Genomic DNA, 18,517 nt, shown 5'->3' on the forward strand with positions numbered 1-18,517 from the left:
GGAGCTGGAGAGAACGAGGCCTCGGTTTACAAGGTTCAGTTGTTTACCCAATGATTTTTCTTGCGTAATCACCCTGCTGAGCCATCGCTCCGCATTAGCTTGTGATGTGATACATTTTTTGCGAAGATTTTTTGGAAAGCGTATCCCAAACTCATTACCGGTAATCAGGAGCACTTATTCAAGCTGTGCTGGCCAATCCAAGAAAAGCACAAGGAACCATTTACTTTTGGATTAAATGCTCTTTAATTCTAAATTTGAAATCGGAGCCAATTACGCTGAGATTTTTCTTGTAATGGAAGTTAAACATTCAAGTTACATTTCACTGCACTCTAATACACGTCACTGGAACTCTCATTATCTCATTATCGGACAGTTTTCTTTGTCAATTAAACTCATATTTGATTAGCAGCATCCTAAAGCAATGGAGACGAAATAGTGGCAGTGTGTTGACAAATGAACCAGTGCTGACACACTAAAGATTTTGTAGCTGTAAAGGAATATTTGGATCACATTCTTGTGAACATAAATCAACAGGCTCATTCAAGATGAGCTGCGCCTCACCTGGAAAGTAGACGAGAGCAGGCGGCAGCAGCAGGGGGCGGTGACAAAACATTGCGGTCAAGTCAGACAGTTTTCATGTGTTGTACAAATAAGCTTTATTATTATCACACAAGATATGTTTTAGATTAAATCTTCGTGGCACAACATGAGCCAACAATCAAGCATTCAATACAACAACTACACAAAAAACTGGATTTTCTACAAAATGTGGTGTTTGTTGTAAAATCTAAGAGCTAATCAGCGCTTCGATGAGGCGACAGCCAGGCTTTTCCCATCATGCCCTGGGTCATGCAGTCGGTTGTGAGAAACTGTGCCCGGCGCCTGGCTCCAAACACTGCGGCCGCCTCGATCCTGTGAGGTTATCGTTGACCACGTGTGCATGATGTCAGAGCAAGTCGGGACACAAATCTAACCAGCATGCATTGTGCGGCGATCGCCGGTAACCAATTCTGCGCAAGCAGTGGCTCATCTCCAACGAGCCTGATGCCCTTTTTTAGGTGGCCATTTTGTTTGAATACAACTTTATTAGAACTGTCAATGGAGTTCAGGATTACATCTGATCCAACCGCAACAGTGTCAGTGACCATGGAATGACGCTATTATCACTTTCAGGTTTGACTCTGACTCTGCGTTAGATGTCCTGGCATCGTGTGTGAACTCGATACCTGTCTTGTCTAAACTCTTCTGCCTTTCCTTACTTTGTGATAACCTGCTGTGAACGACTCTTGTATGTGAGGTAATCTTGTAATGTAAAACCTTTGACAGTATGTTAGGATATAAAGGTCTCCTGTAGGTTCATGCTGCGTTCTCCCCCCTGTCCTCAGAGACCAGAGATAATCTGTCTCGGCTGTCCAAGTCACTTGGCAGTTAGTCGCGGCCGCTGGCTGGAGTCTTGATATGGAGATATTGTCCAGACCACGAATGAAATCCCTTGACGCTGGCATCAATAAAGAAAAACAGCTGCACTGCACTTAACACTAATATCATGATTTATGTTTCTCAACAATCTTGTCCAGGCCAGAGCAAAGAAAATGATTATATTCATTGTGGGACACGTAATGACGACGAGCACCTATCAATATCCTAAGTGCATCATTATCCTCTCAGTTCCTGCAGATCGCATCTATAAAGGCAGCCGGACTGCAGTGAACACACTGTGTGACTGAGTCCACTCAGCGCTGACGCAGCATCCGAATGATGGAAAAGACAAGTGAGTGGACGGGCGCCATAAACAACGAGAGAGTGGCGGCCTCAATCAGAAGCCATTCATTTTCGGAACCGCTGCACCGCGTTTATTTCATTTCCTGTCTCACTCCGTCTTCGCAGTGGGAATAATGGGCCGGGTAATAAGAGGGGACTGGGATAATGGCCGACTCTGGCCCCTGCCTCTATAATGAGACTGTGGGATCTGCGCTGGAGGAGAGGGAGAAAAAAACAAGAAGCCACAACCATGGGGATATTGAGAAGTGTTGAACGTTGGCGTTAGCTTGTTATTGTTACGGATGGGGAAAACGGGGATTGATAGTGTACTCAAGTTACTGTGTTGTGTGCGACTTGAGAACGGAATGATGAGGTAGACGTATCACTTTTCACAGTGGAAACTGACGTGTCCCTGAACACGATTTAGGGGGAAAAATCTGAATGAAAATCCTTATCGGAACTTATCAACTCCCTCAATCGATGTAAAACACACACACACACACACACACACACACACACACACACACACACACACGGAGTGGAACCATTTCCAGGCAGGACTCTTCATCTTCATGAATAAAACAAATGAGGCCAGCAATCCACAGAATTATTTTTATGAGTGGGCAGTGAGACGACATGCGATGGATTTTTCATTTAATTCAATCAAATAGCCGTCTGCCATGAGAGCTTTATTAGAGCGCCATTTTTCCAAGCTCACAGCTAGAACGCATCACATGGCACAGTGACTCTTTGTCCAGCAAACAAGACAGAAAATAAGGACATTTTCCACAAGTGGAAGTCACTCGCCTCACTTTCATAAATCACTCCTAGCGGGGACCTGTGGCCTCGCAGAGCTGTATCCTGTTTCACAGCCTGTTATTGTATAGACAGACTTGTTGGGGTTTTTTTTAGCAAAAGAGCACACACATGCATTTCTGCAGAGGCAACCATATTCATCAAAAGAAAGCCCAGGGTGTTTGGATGTACAGGTTATAAATGTATAGGTTTGCAAAACCACCCATGATCAATTACAGTGGTATAATCTGTTTCCTTCTGAGGATTTGTGATGTGACCCTGAGTCGCCTGCAGTATACTGTATGAATGTGTTTATAAATGAGAAAATGTGGCCCCAAATTGTCTCCATGTGAGTCTGATTAACGCCAGTAAGAGGGGGGAAAATAAAGACCCAGTGTCCCGTGGCAAGTGTCCCACAGTGGGTCCCCACCCAGCCACCACAGGCCTCAGGGAGCAGGGGAACACCCAAGATGGCACCTTACTGGGGTGTAGCGTTTCATAGCATCTTCAGTGTTCTTACATTAGTTACATATGTCCTGACTCATCAAGTCCCAAGTCCATGAAGTCCCAAGTCAAGTCCAAGGTCAAGTCCTAATTCAAGACTATCCAGTCCCAGCAAGTTCCAAGTCCAAACCAACATGTTCTAAATCAAGTACAAGTCAAGGACAACAAGCCCCAAATTGGGTCAAAGAAGTCTCTCGTCAAGCCCACCATGTCCAAGGTTGTGTTTCAAATAAAATCCATTAAGTCCCAAATCAAGCTCAACAAGTCTCAGGGCAAGTATCCAATCAAGTCCGTTAAGTACAAAAATCAAGTCTTACAAATCTCAGGTCATGTCTCAAGTCAAGTCCATTTAAAAAAACAATTTCAACTTTTGTTACACTCAAAACTAAAATTGAACTCCCAGTTACACAACTGAAATCGATGTGAAGCACGTGGATCTATTACGGTTCTTAGTAACATAACTTGCAATTGTTTTTGAAATCACTCCCAGTCGAAACGCTAAAGCTCAAGTGAAATCACAAGCCATTGGTCTCAAAGTCAGGTTGCAGGTCAGATTTATGCCTCGCATCTGACTCGAGTCCACACCGCTGCTGTAGTTGTGTCCTATTTGCTTCCTGCGAACTCTGTACCCACAAACAAATCCCTCATGTCCAACAAAGCCTCCCACTCTGTTCACATTACCTAATCGGTAGCTTAAATAGTCTGCCAAGTAGCCAGCGCATGTTTTAATCCTGTGAGAATTCAAGCGACTTAGTCTAATCCTTCTGTGTTTGTTGGGAGAAGCCGAGTCCGGACGTAGCGTGAGAGCACCTCTGGAGATACACAGATATCTCTGCATTTGACTTTTTTTCTCTGAAGATGTTGGTTTTCTTCAACATGCAATCACGTCTTGCAGCAGGATTAGACACATTTGTTGTACTTTTTTATTTCATCTACATTCTCAGACATCAGTCTGTGAGATCTCGTTGATAAAAAAATGTTTCTGTCTGTCACCGTGAGTTTGGTGTCGGTCTCGGAGGCTTGTGATCCTCGGAGGATCCAAGGAGGAAGAGGAGGAGGGGATTGAGGGGAAAGGAGGCGGCGGTGGAGGTGGGGTTGATATGAAGAGGAAGACAGGGAGAGGAGGAGAAAAGAATGCGTGAAAGCCACATGTTTTGACAAATATTGTGTGCTGATGTGCGTCGTACCAGATCATATCAGCGGACTTGAGCCTCTGCCAAGTTGCGGTATCATAGAGATAGTAAATCACTGCAGAATGCGACTCAAGATTAGAGGAACAACGAGAGAAAACATCCCATAAATTCCAGCCCGGGATGACACCACATGTGTTGTAAGAAAGAAAGAAAGAAAGAAAGCGTCCTTACTTTTTTGTTTGGGCTGCAGAGTTTCATTTCTGCATTAATGTGACAGCTCATTACACTGAGCCCTCTCTTCCTTTACTTGTAATCTCCGAATCAGGAAATCAGCGGTGCCTGGAATTTTTTTTTTTTGAAAGAGCACACTAATAATTTGCATAAGTCAAGCAAGACCTCTGGTGAAAGAGAAGAAGGATAAAGGAATATAAAACAGTCTGAAGCAGTGTGAGGAGAGGGTGGCTTGAGGTGGTTTCCAGGGAAATGAGGCCATATCTGATTTGACAAAACATGCTGCCAGGTTGAGGCCTGTTCTTAGGCAAGACCCACAGAAGCCACATCTCTCTCCCTCACCCTCCGTTGTTATTTGAGGGTTTTCCTGGCAGTGTTACGGCCACAGGATGCAGGCCATTTGCTGCAGGAAAGTATAACCGCATTGTCTGAGCTCGGACGGCCTAATTGCCCCACAACAAACAGAGTGTAAACTGAGGCTGATTATAATTTGAGCCCTGGGCCTCAGTTTGCTGATTGTAGAGGGGGGCCTCCAGCGTCTATTTCATTAAGTCCCCGGGGCCAGCAGACTAAAAGGAAGGAGCTCTTACGGATATATATTTACCCACATTTCTTGTGGTGTGTGGGCAAACGAGGTTAGTACCGAAATGAAGGTCTCTTTTCATTCCTCGCAGCCCAGCAGTAAATAAGTATGTAACTCAAGCACAGGCGCACGGACTGTAATAGTCCTTAACACCTCTGTGTGTCCCAAGGCAGAGGTGACACAGTGAAAAACGCAGCGCACTGATCCAGAGCAGCGGCAGCTTTGGATTCAGCTTCCCGGCTTTATTGCTTTCTCATTGTCCTCTGATAATAATGAACATCCGGATCATCAAGGAAACACTTCACACGTCCTTTCTTTGTGTCTTTCAAACAAGGCTTACTTTAATGGTGTCCTAATGTGTTTGTACAGTGTCCCCAGAGCAAATACCCCCCCCCCCCATCGCTTCTGTTTTCAGCCAATCGAGATCCCCATCTGAGCCTTGGACTGTGGAGCAGACAAGTGAAAATAAACAGGATGTCCCATACGTTTGTACATCTAAGATCTGTTTGTAGATGGCTATTGGAGAGTAAATCAACTTATCGGTGCAGGACTTGACCAAACTTTCATCACATGCCATTACATCTAGTATGGTTTTCCAAGTTAAGAAGGGTTTATTTATTTCAAATGGCAGCACTGTAAACCTTTATGTGTTACGTAAAGTTTGTTCTTTTGACAGGAATAGGGCTCTGCACGTCTTCCTCTCAGATGGTTCGATACATTCAAAGCTGGTTCGATACAATTTGATTCATCTGTGAAGAAAAATTCTAATAATGAATCAGAAATACCCCAGAAAACTTTACTATACATTGGGTCCGTTTCCTGTATGAGTTTTTTCACTTTGACTCCGCACTGATCTGCTGTTCGCACCGATCCCTCCTCTTCCAGTTTATCTCAATTGACTTTATAAACGCCTCGGACTTTGTTTGACATCCATTCAGAATATGCTAAATAACTGCGTTCACAACTACCCAAATGAACCGCACCAGTGGTTGATTAAAACTGTTTGCTTGTGAATGCACCCATGGCTTTTTTCACTTAAATGTTGCTGACTCTGTTTTGTTTGCCACAATTCATGGGGTCAGTGTCCGCTCCTCTCAGTAACTTTACCGGCTGTGCACACGTCACCTTCTTAAAGGAATGGCTTGTCTTTACTCGCTTCCTTGCAGAGAGATCGGATCTGTGGTGTCTCAGTTTTTGCTTATCGGTTTTCCAACCCATATCTGCACATCCCCAGACAGAAAGAAATATGTAAGTGGTGTATATATTCCAGGTATAATAAAAACACTGTAGCGCAGTAGCAGAGCCTGCTCTCCTGGCCCTACGCAGGACATGTACCAGCCAGTGAGGTCCTCTTGTGTTAGGGAGGGCTGATGTTTGCAGATCGTGTCACACAAACTGTCACGTTTGGATGAAATGCAGAGAGGGAATTTTAAGTGGGGTGACGGTGAGAGTGAGTAAGCAGAGAGGAGAGGAGAAAACGAGACTGCGGAACAGAAAACACAGCAGATCAGAGTACTCCTCACTCAGAAGCTTGTCTCTGTCTCCCCCCCCCCCCCCCCCTCCTCCTCCCTCCTCCCTCCTCCCTCCTGTTCTCTCGGGGGGTTATTATTGTTAATCATCCTATTACTGAAGCCAGAGTGGATCCCAGGTTCTGGGCCAGATGAAAGGTCGGCCGCTGAGCTCCGCAGACACCGAGCCGTCAACGGATCAAAGCCGACGCTCTCTGACGAGCCCACACCACGTCGCTTTGATACTGTAGCACACAAAGAAGCGTAGGCCTTGGCTGGATGACAAAGTTTGATCGTGCTTTTCAACTGATACCTCTACCCTTTTTCCTTTCAAAGTCATGCAGTGTGCCGTCCTGATAATGCAGCTCTTTTATCAGCCCATGTTTTGTGGCGCATGGGCCGGCCGACGCGCTTCACTCACCTGGAATACACAAGTCTGAAAGAGGCGGATGGTAAAGCTCTCAGTGTTTGTGGCTTTTGAAGTTAGGAGTACAGTCAGTTCTTTATGTAGGTTTGGGGATTAGACAATATAATGCTGTAACCGATATCCATTTCTTTTTTTGTAATATGTTTTATGAGTTAAAACACAAAAAGAGAAATACCACAAAGAAACATGTTAACCCAGTTCGTCTGGCTACCACTTTGGTCCAGATTAAAATACCTCAACATGTACTGGATGGATTGGCACACAATTTGGCGCAGGCATTCATGGTCCCAGGAGGACTAATCCTACTGATTTTTGATGATCCCCTGCCTCTTCCACTGACACCACCAGCAGGTTTTTTATTTGGCTTCTTGTGAAATGCTTTGGCTGCTATAAGTGATGTAAAAAGCTATTCGGTCAGTCTATTTCCTTTTAACGTGACATTTAACAGCTTTTACGGAAGACCAAAGTTTAAGCAGTGGACAGGGCTTTAATAAAGTTCCAAGATTGTTAGACAGAGATTTCAAAATGTTTTCAGTGATGGACAAGATAAAAACTGACGTTGCAGGATGAGTTGGTTGTATCTGTCACAGCTTAGCCGGTTTTGATTAAATACGATATATCATAATGTATACTCTTGAACTGTAGAGGACTTAAGAGGGGAATAGGAAGTTGTAGTGCTTATCCTTTTAATTGCCTTGTCCCATCACTAAACACCTAGTCCTTGTCTCTGCACTCTTTGGCTTGATGAAGTGTCTCCTGTCAGATTTCGACTTTATGAAATCACTTTGTGCAAGCTCTGTTGGCTACACAGCGTCCACAACAAACATTAGCATAAGCAGATAACACATCAAGGTAGATCGAGTTCTCCAAGGCGCATACTTCACTGTCTAGACTCCCGACAAACTTGATATCTGCTATGATACCGCTGCTCGCACTCCGTCTGGTTTCCCACACAGCGGCTGTTTAGCTACCGGAGGCTCGCAGACACCCGACAGGAGGCCGCCTCCCCCCCTGTGGCGCAGCGCCGCGAGGTGTGAATGAGTTTCTGTTGCGACCCCCTGACCTCTTCCTGTCTGAGGACCTGCAGTCAGCTCAGGGTCAGAGGTCATCTCTTCCTTGATAAACCCCCCTAAACGATGGCTGCTTCGCGCTGCCTGAGACTGGACACGGAGGGGGGATTAGCCTGCCCTTTGATCGATTAGCCTCCCAGCCCAAGGCAGGAAGCAGCAGATACGGACCTGACGCTGATTGGATGAAATGTGCCGTAACTTGTTTTTTCACTTCTGTTTCAATACCATAATCTACCGAGATAAAAGCTGCCTATAAGGGTTTCGGATTGAGCACGAGTGACGGTTAAGAATGGAACGAATGTGAAAATGAAGTAATGACAAGACTTTTATTGAGGTTAAATGAACAGTGAACAAGAATAGATTTTGACACAAGCAAGCCTAAAAAAAGCGGCCGTCAAATCAAACTGTAAGGCTGCTGGCGCTCAATTCTGCGCACATTCTCCAGAACTGATACAGAGAAAGTCCCTTTTCCTTTCTCACAGGCCTTCTGATGCAGAATCCACTCATGGCCGCCCCCGTCAGGACAGAGAGGTGAACTCTGTGTGTGTGTGTGTGTGTGTGTGTGTGTGTGTGTGTGTGTGTGTGTGTGTGTGTGTGTGTGTGTATAAAGGAAACCTTGAGTCTGGTTGTGATTATTCTTTCGTCAGTAAGATAATTTGTATCCTTATGATTCCAGGGTGAGCAGGTTTATTTGGCCAGCTCACCAACTGTCAAATGATGACACGCATGCCAGGAGCTTAGTCGGTAGAAGGCAGCAGAGCATGACTTTGACATATTTTGTTGAACAAATATCAATCGGAGCTGGATGAGTTTTGTCAACAAATCCTTTCGGCTGCTTCGTTAGAAAGCAGAAAAAAAAAATCAGCTCCACATGTATGTTAGGGTCTTCCTCTCCAAACCATGACCTCAGCCCTTGGCGGGCTAACCTGTTATCTTTGTAACCTCAGAGGACTCTTTCATATCCGAAACGACCAGATCAAATTGGCCGCTGTGACCTCCGGCCAATCCCAGACCTGTAAGAGACAACGCCAGAGTGTGACAACAATGACATCAGTGATGCTGACCGCCTGGGACTGTGTTTATGTGTGTAGACACATCTGCAGGTTGTGTGGAGACAGCTCGGAGGACAGAGACAGGACATACTGACAAACAAACAGTGGGAGAGCCTCTGAGTGTTTGACTAAGCAAAGTCAATGACAATAAGTTGGTGGCAGACACACTGACAGGAGACATGCCTGAAAGCATGTGATCATAAGCAATTATATAAACACACACAGAGTGCATATTTAGGTAATAGCTAGCCCAGCCATAACTGCATTTTCTTTCTACTTTCTACAGCTCAGAAACACTAAAATGGTGATGAGTACACAAACGAACATTTAACAGCTTAAAGGCCATATAGTGCTTCCTATACCTGGCTCTTTATGTTGATGTTTCAGTTGGTGGAGGCCAAAACGGGGCAAAAAGACTTGAATATTGGACTTGCATTCATCAGGTAAACGCGTGCCCATTTTAAACGTTATCAGCCGATGGTTATCACTACCACTATTGCTTCAGACAGCCCCAACTGCAATTAACGTTGTGAATTGCAACGTGATTGCAGTTTGGGCTGTGGACGTGATCTCACTAACACCATGTGGCCAAAGAAAAGTAAAATCACTTAATGCAGTTTTAATGTGAACCTATGTAACGTTTGTTGAAGTTAAGGGAGACAAAGTGTAACAGAAGCAAAAGTAGAGAAGAATCATAAAGTCAGCAAGCTCTGTAATTTCAGTTACACAACAATAACTTTCCAAAGTTTTCTATTATTTAAGGATTCAAGGATGTAGTCATTGCCATAAAGCAACACAGGGTAGCAAAATGAAATGCATCTTAACATTACAAATTCAACATCAGGGAACATTGTCCATCACATTTGCTATGTTTGAGCGCCAAGCATCATTGATGTAATCAGAGTGCGCCTCCTCTCGTCTCACCGGAGTCCTGCCGCACTACGGAGCCAGGTCTCTGTAAAGGTGTGGCATTATCCAGGTGACACCCAACAGTGATGTCACAGGGTCCTGGAGTGCACCAGTACATCACTGCAGCAACGTGAGAAGTTCAACCACTGCAAGTTGACAGAAAGAAGTTTTTCAGCGGGTGTTAACTTACTTTTAAAGATCCAATGTTAGAACGAATGTTTAATTTGACCAGAGTATGAATGAGTTCATGTAGAGTCCCATTAGAAGCTAATCATGGGTCTTGACAGCAATACACACTCAAGTCTTCTCTTCTCCAGAATTTTCAGTGATGAAAACTCCTCCTTCATTTTCAATATCTAATTTAATTTCAGGATGTCTGTTGTACTTTGCAAAGTCAATAAATGCTATTCCCACAGAAAAAGAAAAGGAAGTCAAGGGGGGAATGGGAATCGCTCGGCCAAACCAAAAAATTGGCCAAGTGTATATTTTTCTCCCAGAGAAGTCTCCGTGGACTCCTAACTGCTCCGAGTGAAGAGGAAAGCCCTTGTCTGTTCACATCTTTGTTGGAGGGAGAAACAGGAAGCCCAAACATATGTGCGCACATTAGCTTTTCTGGACTTTTCAACATCTTTTACCTCTGCGGTTGGATTTGTAAGTTGGCAACGCTTAACATCTGTCAGCACACTCTGCATGCTGGCAGTAGGCAGTTTACAGTGAGTTTCCTTCTTCTGTTTTGTATTTAGTTTTCATTCTAGCAAAAATGTTAGTGAGTCTTTTTCATTGTGCTATTTTCACTTAGGTAAAGGACTGAAATACTTTTTCCAACACTGAACACCTTTGACTTGTGTTTCTTGGCCGCCACATGACGGCATTCGGCATTAGATCGTCACACCCTCAGGTAGCAGCATGGGTTCCCTATCTGCACTGTTTAATCCCTTGAAGCTCTCTCTCCTCAGCCTCCCCCTGCAGCTCTGCGCTCCCTGACCCGGACGTGAGAAGCTTTTAGCAGGCACAGATTGGGAGTTTATCTGCGTGCTCGTGGCTGACGCAGAGCCCTCGACCTCATCAAAGAGCACTAATGTCTTCGGTGGGGGACACTCGCTTTAATGAGCCGACCCCTGTGGCCTGAGGATATGGAGACACTCTGTCCCGCTCCGCATGAGGCACGCATCAGCCATTTACTGTAACCTCTTGCTACGCATCGCTATCTGGCCACAGACTGTGGGAGTGTTGAGGAGACGCTCTCCGTCCTCTTGTTGCTTGTCTGCGCTGTTGTCTCTCTTTCGCTCTTTGTCAAGTGCGACTTTCTTTTTATGTATGCCACTTTTGTTCTCTTTCCGCCCTCTCTTTTCATCTGTCTCCATCGTCCTTACCGCACGGCAGCTGCAGACATGACGGTATCCCACGCCGTATCACTATGACGCCTGACCCCCTGCCTCCCCTCTCCGCCTCCGAGACATGACGTTACCGTGGCAGCAGCAGCACTCAGACTCGTATCTTCTCTCCTGATGGTCAAGGACAACACATTCCACACTACTGTCTCGGCCTGTCACGGTCATGCTCTCATCATGGCAGCTTCAGACCGCTAGTTTGGAGATCTTGTCTTCCGTGGGTTTGATTTAAGACCCTCTAGGGTGAGTTTTGTGTCTCCGACCCCCTGTCTTTGTCTCTTTTAGGTCAGCGTCCTACAGGCCCCTGCTGTCCTCACAAACCTCAGTAGCAGCCCTGGATCTCCTCACCCCACCTCGAGCCTACACGCTGACATGTTTACACCAAGTGGTAGTGTGATTTATCCCCTCTACCGCAGAGGCGCAACAGTGACAGAGTGTCAACACAAAGAGTTTGTGGAAAGTGGGGCCGTGCTTACTGAACAAAGCCGATTTGTTTCCAACGGTACATGGGGAATAATATAAGGGGGCTAATGCAACAGATTCGGGTATTTCTTGTGAATGGGAGGGAGCCGTGCAACTGTGCGTATGGGAGCCTGTGTGTGGCAGAGCTGAAAAATGGGCCGGGATGAAGGAGAACTCAGGTGGCCATGTGTCAATTTATATACACAGACAGGCACAAATGCACACACACATACAGTACACACACGAGGGAGTCAACGGTATGGGTTGCATAGGCTGAGGCATCCCAGCTGCCGAGGCCCCCGGTGGGGTGAGGAGGTCAGGAACATTACCCACCATTTGTAAAGGAGAGAGTAGGCATGTCCAACAAGTCCCACCTGCCACTATATTTATGAAATTACTCATTGCAGGGTTTGGCTTCCATCAGGCTTGACAGTGGGAACCCCGACTGCCTATGAGTCTGGACCCATATCTACCGTGTTGTCTGCCATTTAGAAACCCCAGGGATCCAAGTCCCTGTCAACTGTACACTAAACCAGGCATGCTGTGGTATCAACAGAATACCTCACGCACACAGGGGGTGACACTGACTTTCCTATCTAGCCACAGGTTGCTCATGCCACTATTAGAGAACTGCCACATTTTTGCCAGGAGTTAGATGAGAAATTGGATATAAGTTGATCTCTTTGCCAATGCAGATCGCTGTACTGTTCACACTACACGACTCGCTGTCTCGTTCATTTTCACACAACATGACTGACCGGCGACAGGGGTTCCCCCATTAGGTTGCCAAAATACATTTTATCACAAAAACACGCGCAAGAAGTGACGTAATACCAGCCGCTAGACGGAATTATTTGTTCAAGCAATCGGCGCAACTTTCCTTGTCATCAGTCAACATCAACCAGCCTGTTTACACACGTTACTATGGTTACAGGCGACCCCTCTGATGCGCGAGCGCCGACCCAACGTTGATTTGCCTACGATCTGGGACTTTTGTCTGGGAGCTCCAAAAACTTTCGGAAGTGGAAAATCAGGGCTCGTCTTGTTGCATGAACTAGCCATTAGGCCATTAGCTCTTTCATAGTTATGTGCGTACCAGCAATTATTTAAATTTTTTCTTTAGCCACAAAGTTATTGTGTAGAGGGGAACTGCAGAACGAAGTGTTAATTCAGCGAGGCCTGGTAACCGCACACAGGGTCACAAAATTGTGTCCTCATGGGTGTTGATGCTGGCTTTACACACTTTCTTGACTCTGAATAAAACCCATGTGATTATTGTTGTTACAATCTCGTCAGAGAACTATCAATAACAGTGACCCCTCGAGCAAGTATATAGTCATAGTAAATAGGTAAATAGATAATCGATATTTGTAGTATTTCTCTTCAAATTTAACAGTGATTAGATGCCATAGTAATGTGTAACTGGAAAATACAATATCCTACTAGATACATTCTTGACCTTGGAAATTCACATTTGTCTTAAATTATTCTTAAATCACTTTCAAGAGCTTTTAAACAAATCCCACAGCCTCCTTTAACAAATGGAACCTGGTGGTTCTGAACCTTGAGTTAAGAACACATGATAAATAATATACACGGTCTTGGAACATAACCACATAATAAATATATATTTAGCAGATAATGACTACCGCAGCTGAATTTAGACAGTTCTCTATTCATGGGGGAAAAAAAGACAAAGATGTTATAACTATATACTTCATCGTGGCAGCCCTGTAGATCTCTGTCCATAAGTCTAAGGCTGACCTGATATTGAATGCACTTTGGACTGGTATCTCCGTGATCAAACCATAAATGTCAAAACATTTCAATTTGGTCTAGATTATGAAGGCCACATACTTCACTCCCATCAAGATATGGAACGAGATAGAAAATGTAAACAAGGCTGATGTATTTTTTTACTAAATACTTCCTGGACCGGTCCGTCTGACAGATGGAACTCATATTAATCTTCCCATCTCACTCCTGGCATGGTAGCAAAACGTTGTAAAGGGGGATTGCTTTTTTTTTTTTTAAAGAAAAATAAAGAAAGATATTGTGGATAACTTCTGGGAGTGAAACATTTGTAGTTTCTAAAAACACAATGGCTGAAGTTATGCATGGTAGGTGCACCGTAGGATCACTGGTAAATTCCCACTAATGCAAGCGCAGCCAGTGTGAGGTGGGCCCTCCAACACACTGATCCTCTTCAGCTCTGGTTAATTTAACAGAATCACTAAACGCCTCTCGCACATGTACAAACACACACACACACACACACACACACACACACACACACACACACACACACACACACACACACACACACACACACACACACACACACACACACACGGGGCAGTGGCTCTTCTCACATCATATATTTAGATATGTAATCCTGTGGGAAGCTCACAGTGAATGGCTCAGCTCAAAGACCCCTGGCTGTGTGTACAATAAGGGAGACTTATTGAAACAAGGCTGGCACTGAGAGCCCAGCGGTGGGGGGATTTATTTGGAGAGCAGCGGGGCACCGGCTAAACTTTGATCAGCACTCGTGCTCTGCCTCCCCTTTCTCTTTCTCGCAACTAAAGACTGGCCAGTGAACACTGCTGCCCCCCCCCCAGATGGTGACCCTGGTATCTTGGCAACAGGGCCAAACTAGACTCCAACTCCCAGTTGTGTGCTGGAAAGAGGGGCCCTTTCCTTCACTACTCCCATTATTTCATTTACCATGAAATGCATACATATGGTCAATGATTGCTTTCTTATTCTGCTAATGGTGGGTGTAGTATTTGGGAAATAAGAGGCGGGCGGCAGAACACTGGATCCAGGTTTGTTGGTTTTTGATACAAATCAGAGGAAATCTGCCCAGTGAATATAGTGACTGTACATTCCTAGGTTTATTTAGTTTGTCTCGGTTTCAATTCTACATGATCTCCTCCGCTGTAATACTAAGGAGGAGCTTTGCCACTCTGCTCCGCCAGTTCCAATTAGAACCAACACGAACGCCACACTGCTGGAGACATAGGGGATGGAGTTGTCCCTAGATGTTCAAATTTCTATTTTTTTCTGATCTATTTTCCCATGATTTAAGCTCAATACCAGCGTATTATTGGAACTTTGAGGTGGGATTGATTTGTCAACGAAAAACATGTTTTTTCATAGGTAGCTAATCATAAACAAAACAATGTGTGTATCCACCCTTTGATTCGGCTCCAAAATGATAGGGCTCCCTTCTTAGCCCATGCTACATCCTTTCACCAAGTTTCATGGAAATCAGGCCAGTAGTTTTTCCGTAATCCTGCTGTTGAGTAAATAAGTGCGGTTGATTGTTAACTTGACTGACTAACGACTCAAGTGACTAGAGACTCACGAGCGCCACATGACTAACAACACTAACAAGTCACGTGACAAACCAATGCCAACTCTACAACACAAACAGCGGTCTGGATGAAAGCCCTGTGTTTGTTTGTATCAACCCACCACCCAACTCGCCCATCCCGCCTGGACTATCCTGCACTTTATACTGTGTCAGTTGCTATGCCTGTAATGCTGCAGGTGGGTGCGCCCCCCCCCCCCCAACACCAGCACCCATCTTCCAACACCAATTCAATATCTGATACACATGCTGAAAGGCCCAGCCAAAATACAATTACATTCCTTCATGAAGACGTAAGCGGAGCGAAAGAGCTGCATGCCGATCCCTAACATTTACCCGGGTCTCTCCATCGGCATTGGGCACTTTCAATGCCAAGTTGCACCTCAATGAACGGGACACATTTATTGCACTAGACTGTGCAACCGTTTGGTGTCATTGTATCATTGTGTTTGTGTCAAGTGCTCAGGCCAAGTTATTCCTGACTTAATTACTATGCTATATGTTTTCGCTATTATATGAGTATGTTAACAAGTCAATGTGACATTCAGACTAATGTAATTTTTCTGCATGACGCCATATGTAGAATTTCCTACATGCAAGTCTTACTGTGCAAATTCTCTGAACTCAGAAAAGGAATAATTATTGAAACTGGCATCCTGCTTCCATCACCCATAACGCCCCACAGAGAGACCTCCGCCCCAGCAGAAGCTCCTCTTAACCTCCCTGAAAAAGGCCTTTGTGCAAACTTGACCTTGTGGGTTCTTACTCCGGTAATGACACCCCGTCTTTTGGCTGTAGGGCAAACCTGGTGGTGAGCTTAGCCAGAATGATCCTTATGAGACTGCGGTTGGGAGAGACACTTCACATGTTGGAATTTTCCTTCCAAAGAGAGAGGGGTCATCGGGTCAGAGCACTCTCCAAGCCCCTAGCCTCGGCATCGGAGATGAAAGTTAGCCTAAATAATCCAGTAAAGTGCTCAGACGGGGCAGAAAGTCCCCCGAGGGGGGTCTCCAGTGTGACCTCCGCCCCTTTACTCTCTTTGCCCCCCCCCCCCCCCCCCCAGCCCAGATAACTACATACACTTGAGTTCACATCCATTAGGCAAATTAGCAATTACAGGACTAGTGAACGTAACCAGCCAGTGTTTGTAGAGATTGGAGTTGATGAGAGTGGTGGAGGTGCCTGGGTGTGTCACAGCCAAGAGGCTTACTTTGACATTTTAGACGGGATGGCTTGTCTCCTATAGACTGCTGAGTGACTAGTTTTGGCATGCTGTGTTTCATCTTCCCCCTCTCTCTGCCCTTCCCACCGTCCGCTCTAGTCTACATAGTTAGATAAACACTCTTAGACATATAAAGGGGCAACTTAAGAGACTAATGGAGCTAAAAAGCCCCAATGAAAAGGAACACCGAGCCAATAAATGTCATGTTTTAACGAGTGGAACAAACAAACACCCGAGGACAGTTAGGTTATGTTTACTCACTTGTACTTAAGGACATGAGGCTGCATGGCGCAACATGGTGTCCCTCAAGAAACTCCTCATAAAATTTCCCGAAAGGTTCAGTTTGAGGATGAGTGTGTTTTCGTTTTCCCTCCAATGTTAGTTTTCCCATCACGAAAAAGCCAGTGACACAAGTGCTGTTTGGCTGATTGAAGCGTGTAACTTCCCATGCCGACATCATTGTTTTTTTAAGGCTTCAACATGACTCATCAATTCAAACGTTGGAGCGTTAGACCACTGAGGTCACGCGAAACCTTTACGGGTAGGTTTAACAACACTTTCTCACAGTTTAGGTAGTTACAAAAAACATCTTCAGTCCTCCACTAATGAATGGACATGAACTGTAATTCTTCACTCTGTGCGCGACATGAATTTGGCTCAACACCCTCCTCTTTCTCTCATCTTTAATTCCTTTGTGGAGCCCTGTTTCATGTGGGGCCGGTCCCTTCCCACAAACGGGGGGTTCAAACCCGACGTGGCCTTTGACCCCAGCAGCACGTCTGTAGCCCAAACAACTCACCTCTGTTGTAGGCTGACTGGTTTTAATTACAAGCCCAAAAAAAAAAGGAAAGAGTTCAAGTTTGATGTGGATGGGTGGGTTGAGAGGTCCAGAGAGAGGTGGGGGGGGCTTGAAACGTCAGTGATGGAACTGTACGACTTGTCTGTTTGATGTCTGACAGGCAGGCGGGCTCTGTCACTCAGGCAGAGTCGGGCCTGCTTTCAGAGGCGCTCAACTTCAAAGAGAGGAACTCATCCCTCTCCTGCAGAGGTCCTCTCTCGGCCGGGACCACCGGGAAGAAAATACAGAGTGAGAGATGGGAAAAGATGGCATCCCAGACAAAACTCAAGTCATGAATTGAAATAGGGGGATCACTGTCAATGGACATGCCAACCGGCCACCTTGGATGGTGTGGAAAGGGGGAATGTAGCAACAGTGTTGGGGTCAAGGAAACCTTGCAAGCCGTCAATCATGACAACATCATCTGAACCTGATGGGACCTTGTCCATCCCATTCTGGATCAACATGCTACAGCTTACAACAGTAAGCGCCTGGGCACCGGCGTGCTCACAAACACACTGCATACATTATGCCAGCGCCTCAGTGGCCATTATATTGACTTTCCATTCTGTGTCTCTGACGCGGAAAGCCTTGGTATTCCAGTCTCCCACAGCTCCCTTTCCCCTCCGCGGTGAAGACAGGCTTTGTGTGCCCCTGCTGAAGAAGATTTTCCAGAGGGAAAGTAAAAAGGGGGAGAAATAAAAGTGAGGCTCACACTGTGAAGAATCAACTCTTGTAAGAGAGTGCTCCTAATAGCCGTGTTAAAAGTTGAATCCCAGGGTGTCGACAGAAACACACTTTCTAGTCGTGTCGGGAAGTTTGAGGGTCATGTTGACTGGGTCGGACCTCTAAATACATACAAATAAAGTTTTATTCCACATGCTCACAAGCAGATAATGTAGTGTCTGTCTTTGGTACCTGAAAATATCTGAAGCCTTTGTTCTCATAGACTGTATATAAGAAGTGGACGTTTGTGGACTGCGGTTTTGAAGCCTCAAGTTTGGCGTTTTGGACCAGTGAACAGAAGTGAGCATATTTAGACTGCTCAGGACTGGCATCAAAAAGCTGTATACGGCTGTGGTAGTGGTAGCGACCTGTCAATCACATGGTAGCCCCGCCCTAAAGCATACCCTGCTTAATGGTATATTTTATTCTAAATGGGACCATGATTTACAAAATGAACGTCATGCTGTATTGAAGAAGACTTGAAACTAGAGATTGAGAGCATGAACCCATGTTTAACTGAGGTAATAAA

Source organism: Cebidichthys violaceus, unplaced genomic scaffold (assembly GCF_023349555.1).
Source record: "Cebidichthys violaceus isolate CVI_PGR_0920_01 unplaced genomic scaffold, fCebVio1.0.p SCAF_15, whole genome shotgun sequence".
Lineage (NCBI taxonomy): Eukaryota > Metazoa > Chordata > Actinopteri > Perciformes > Stichaeidae > Cebidichthys > Cebidichthys violaceus.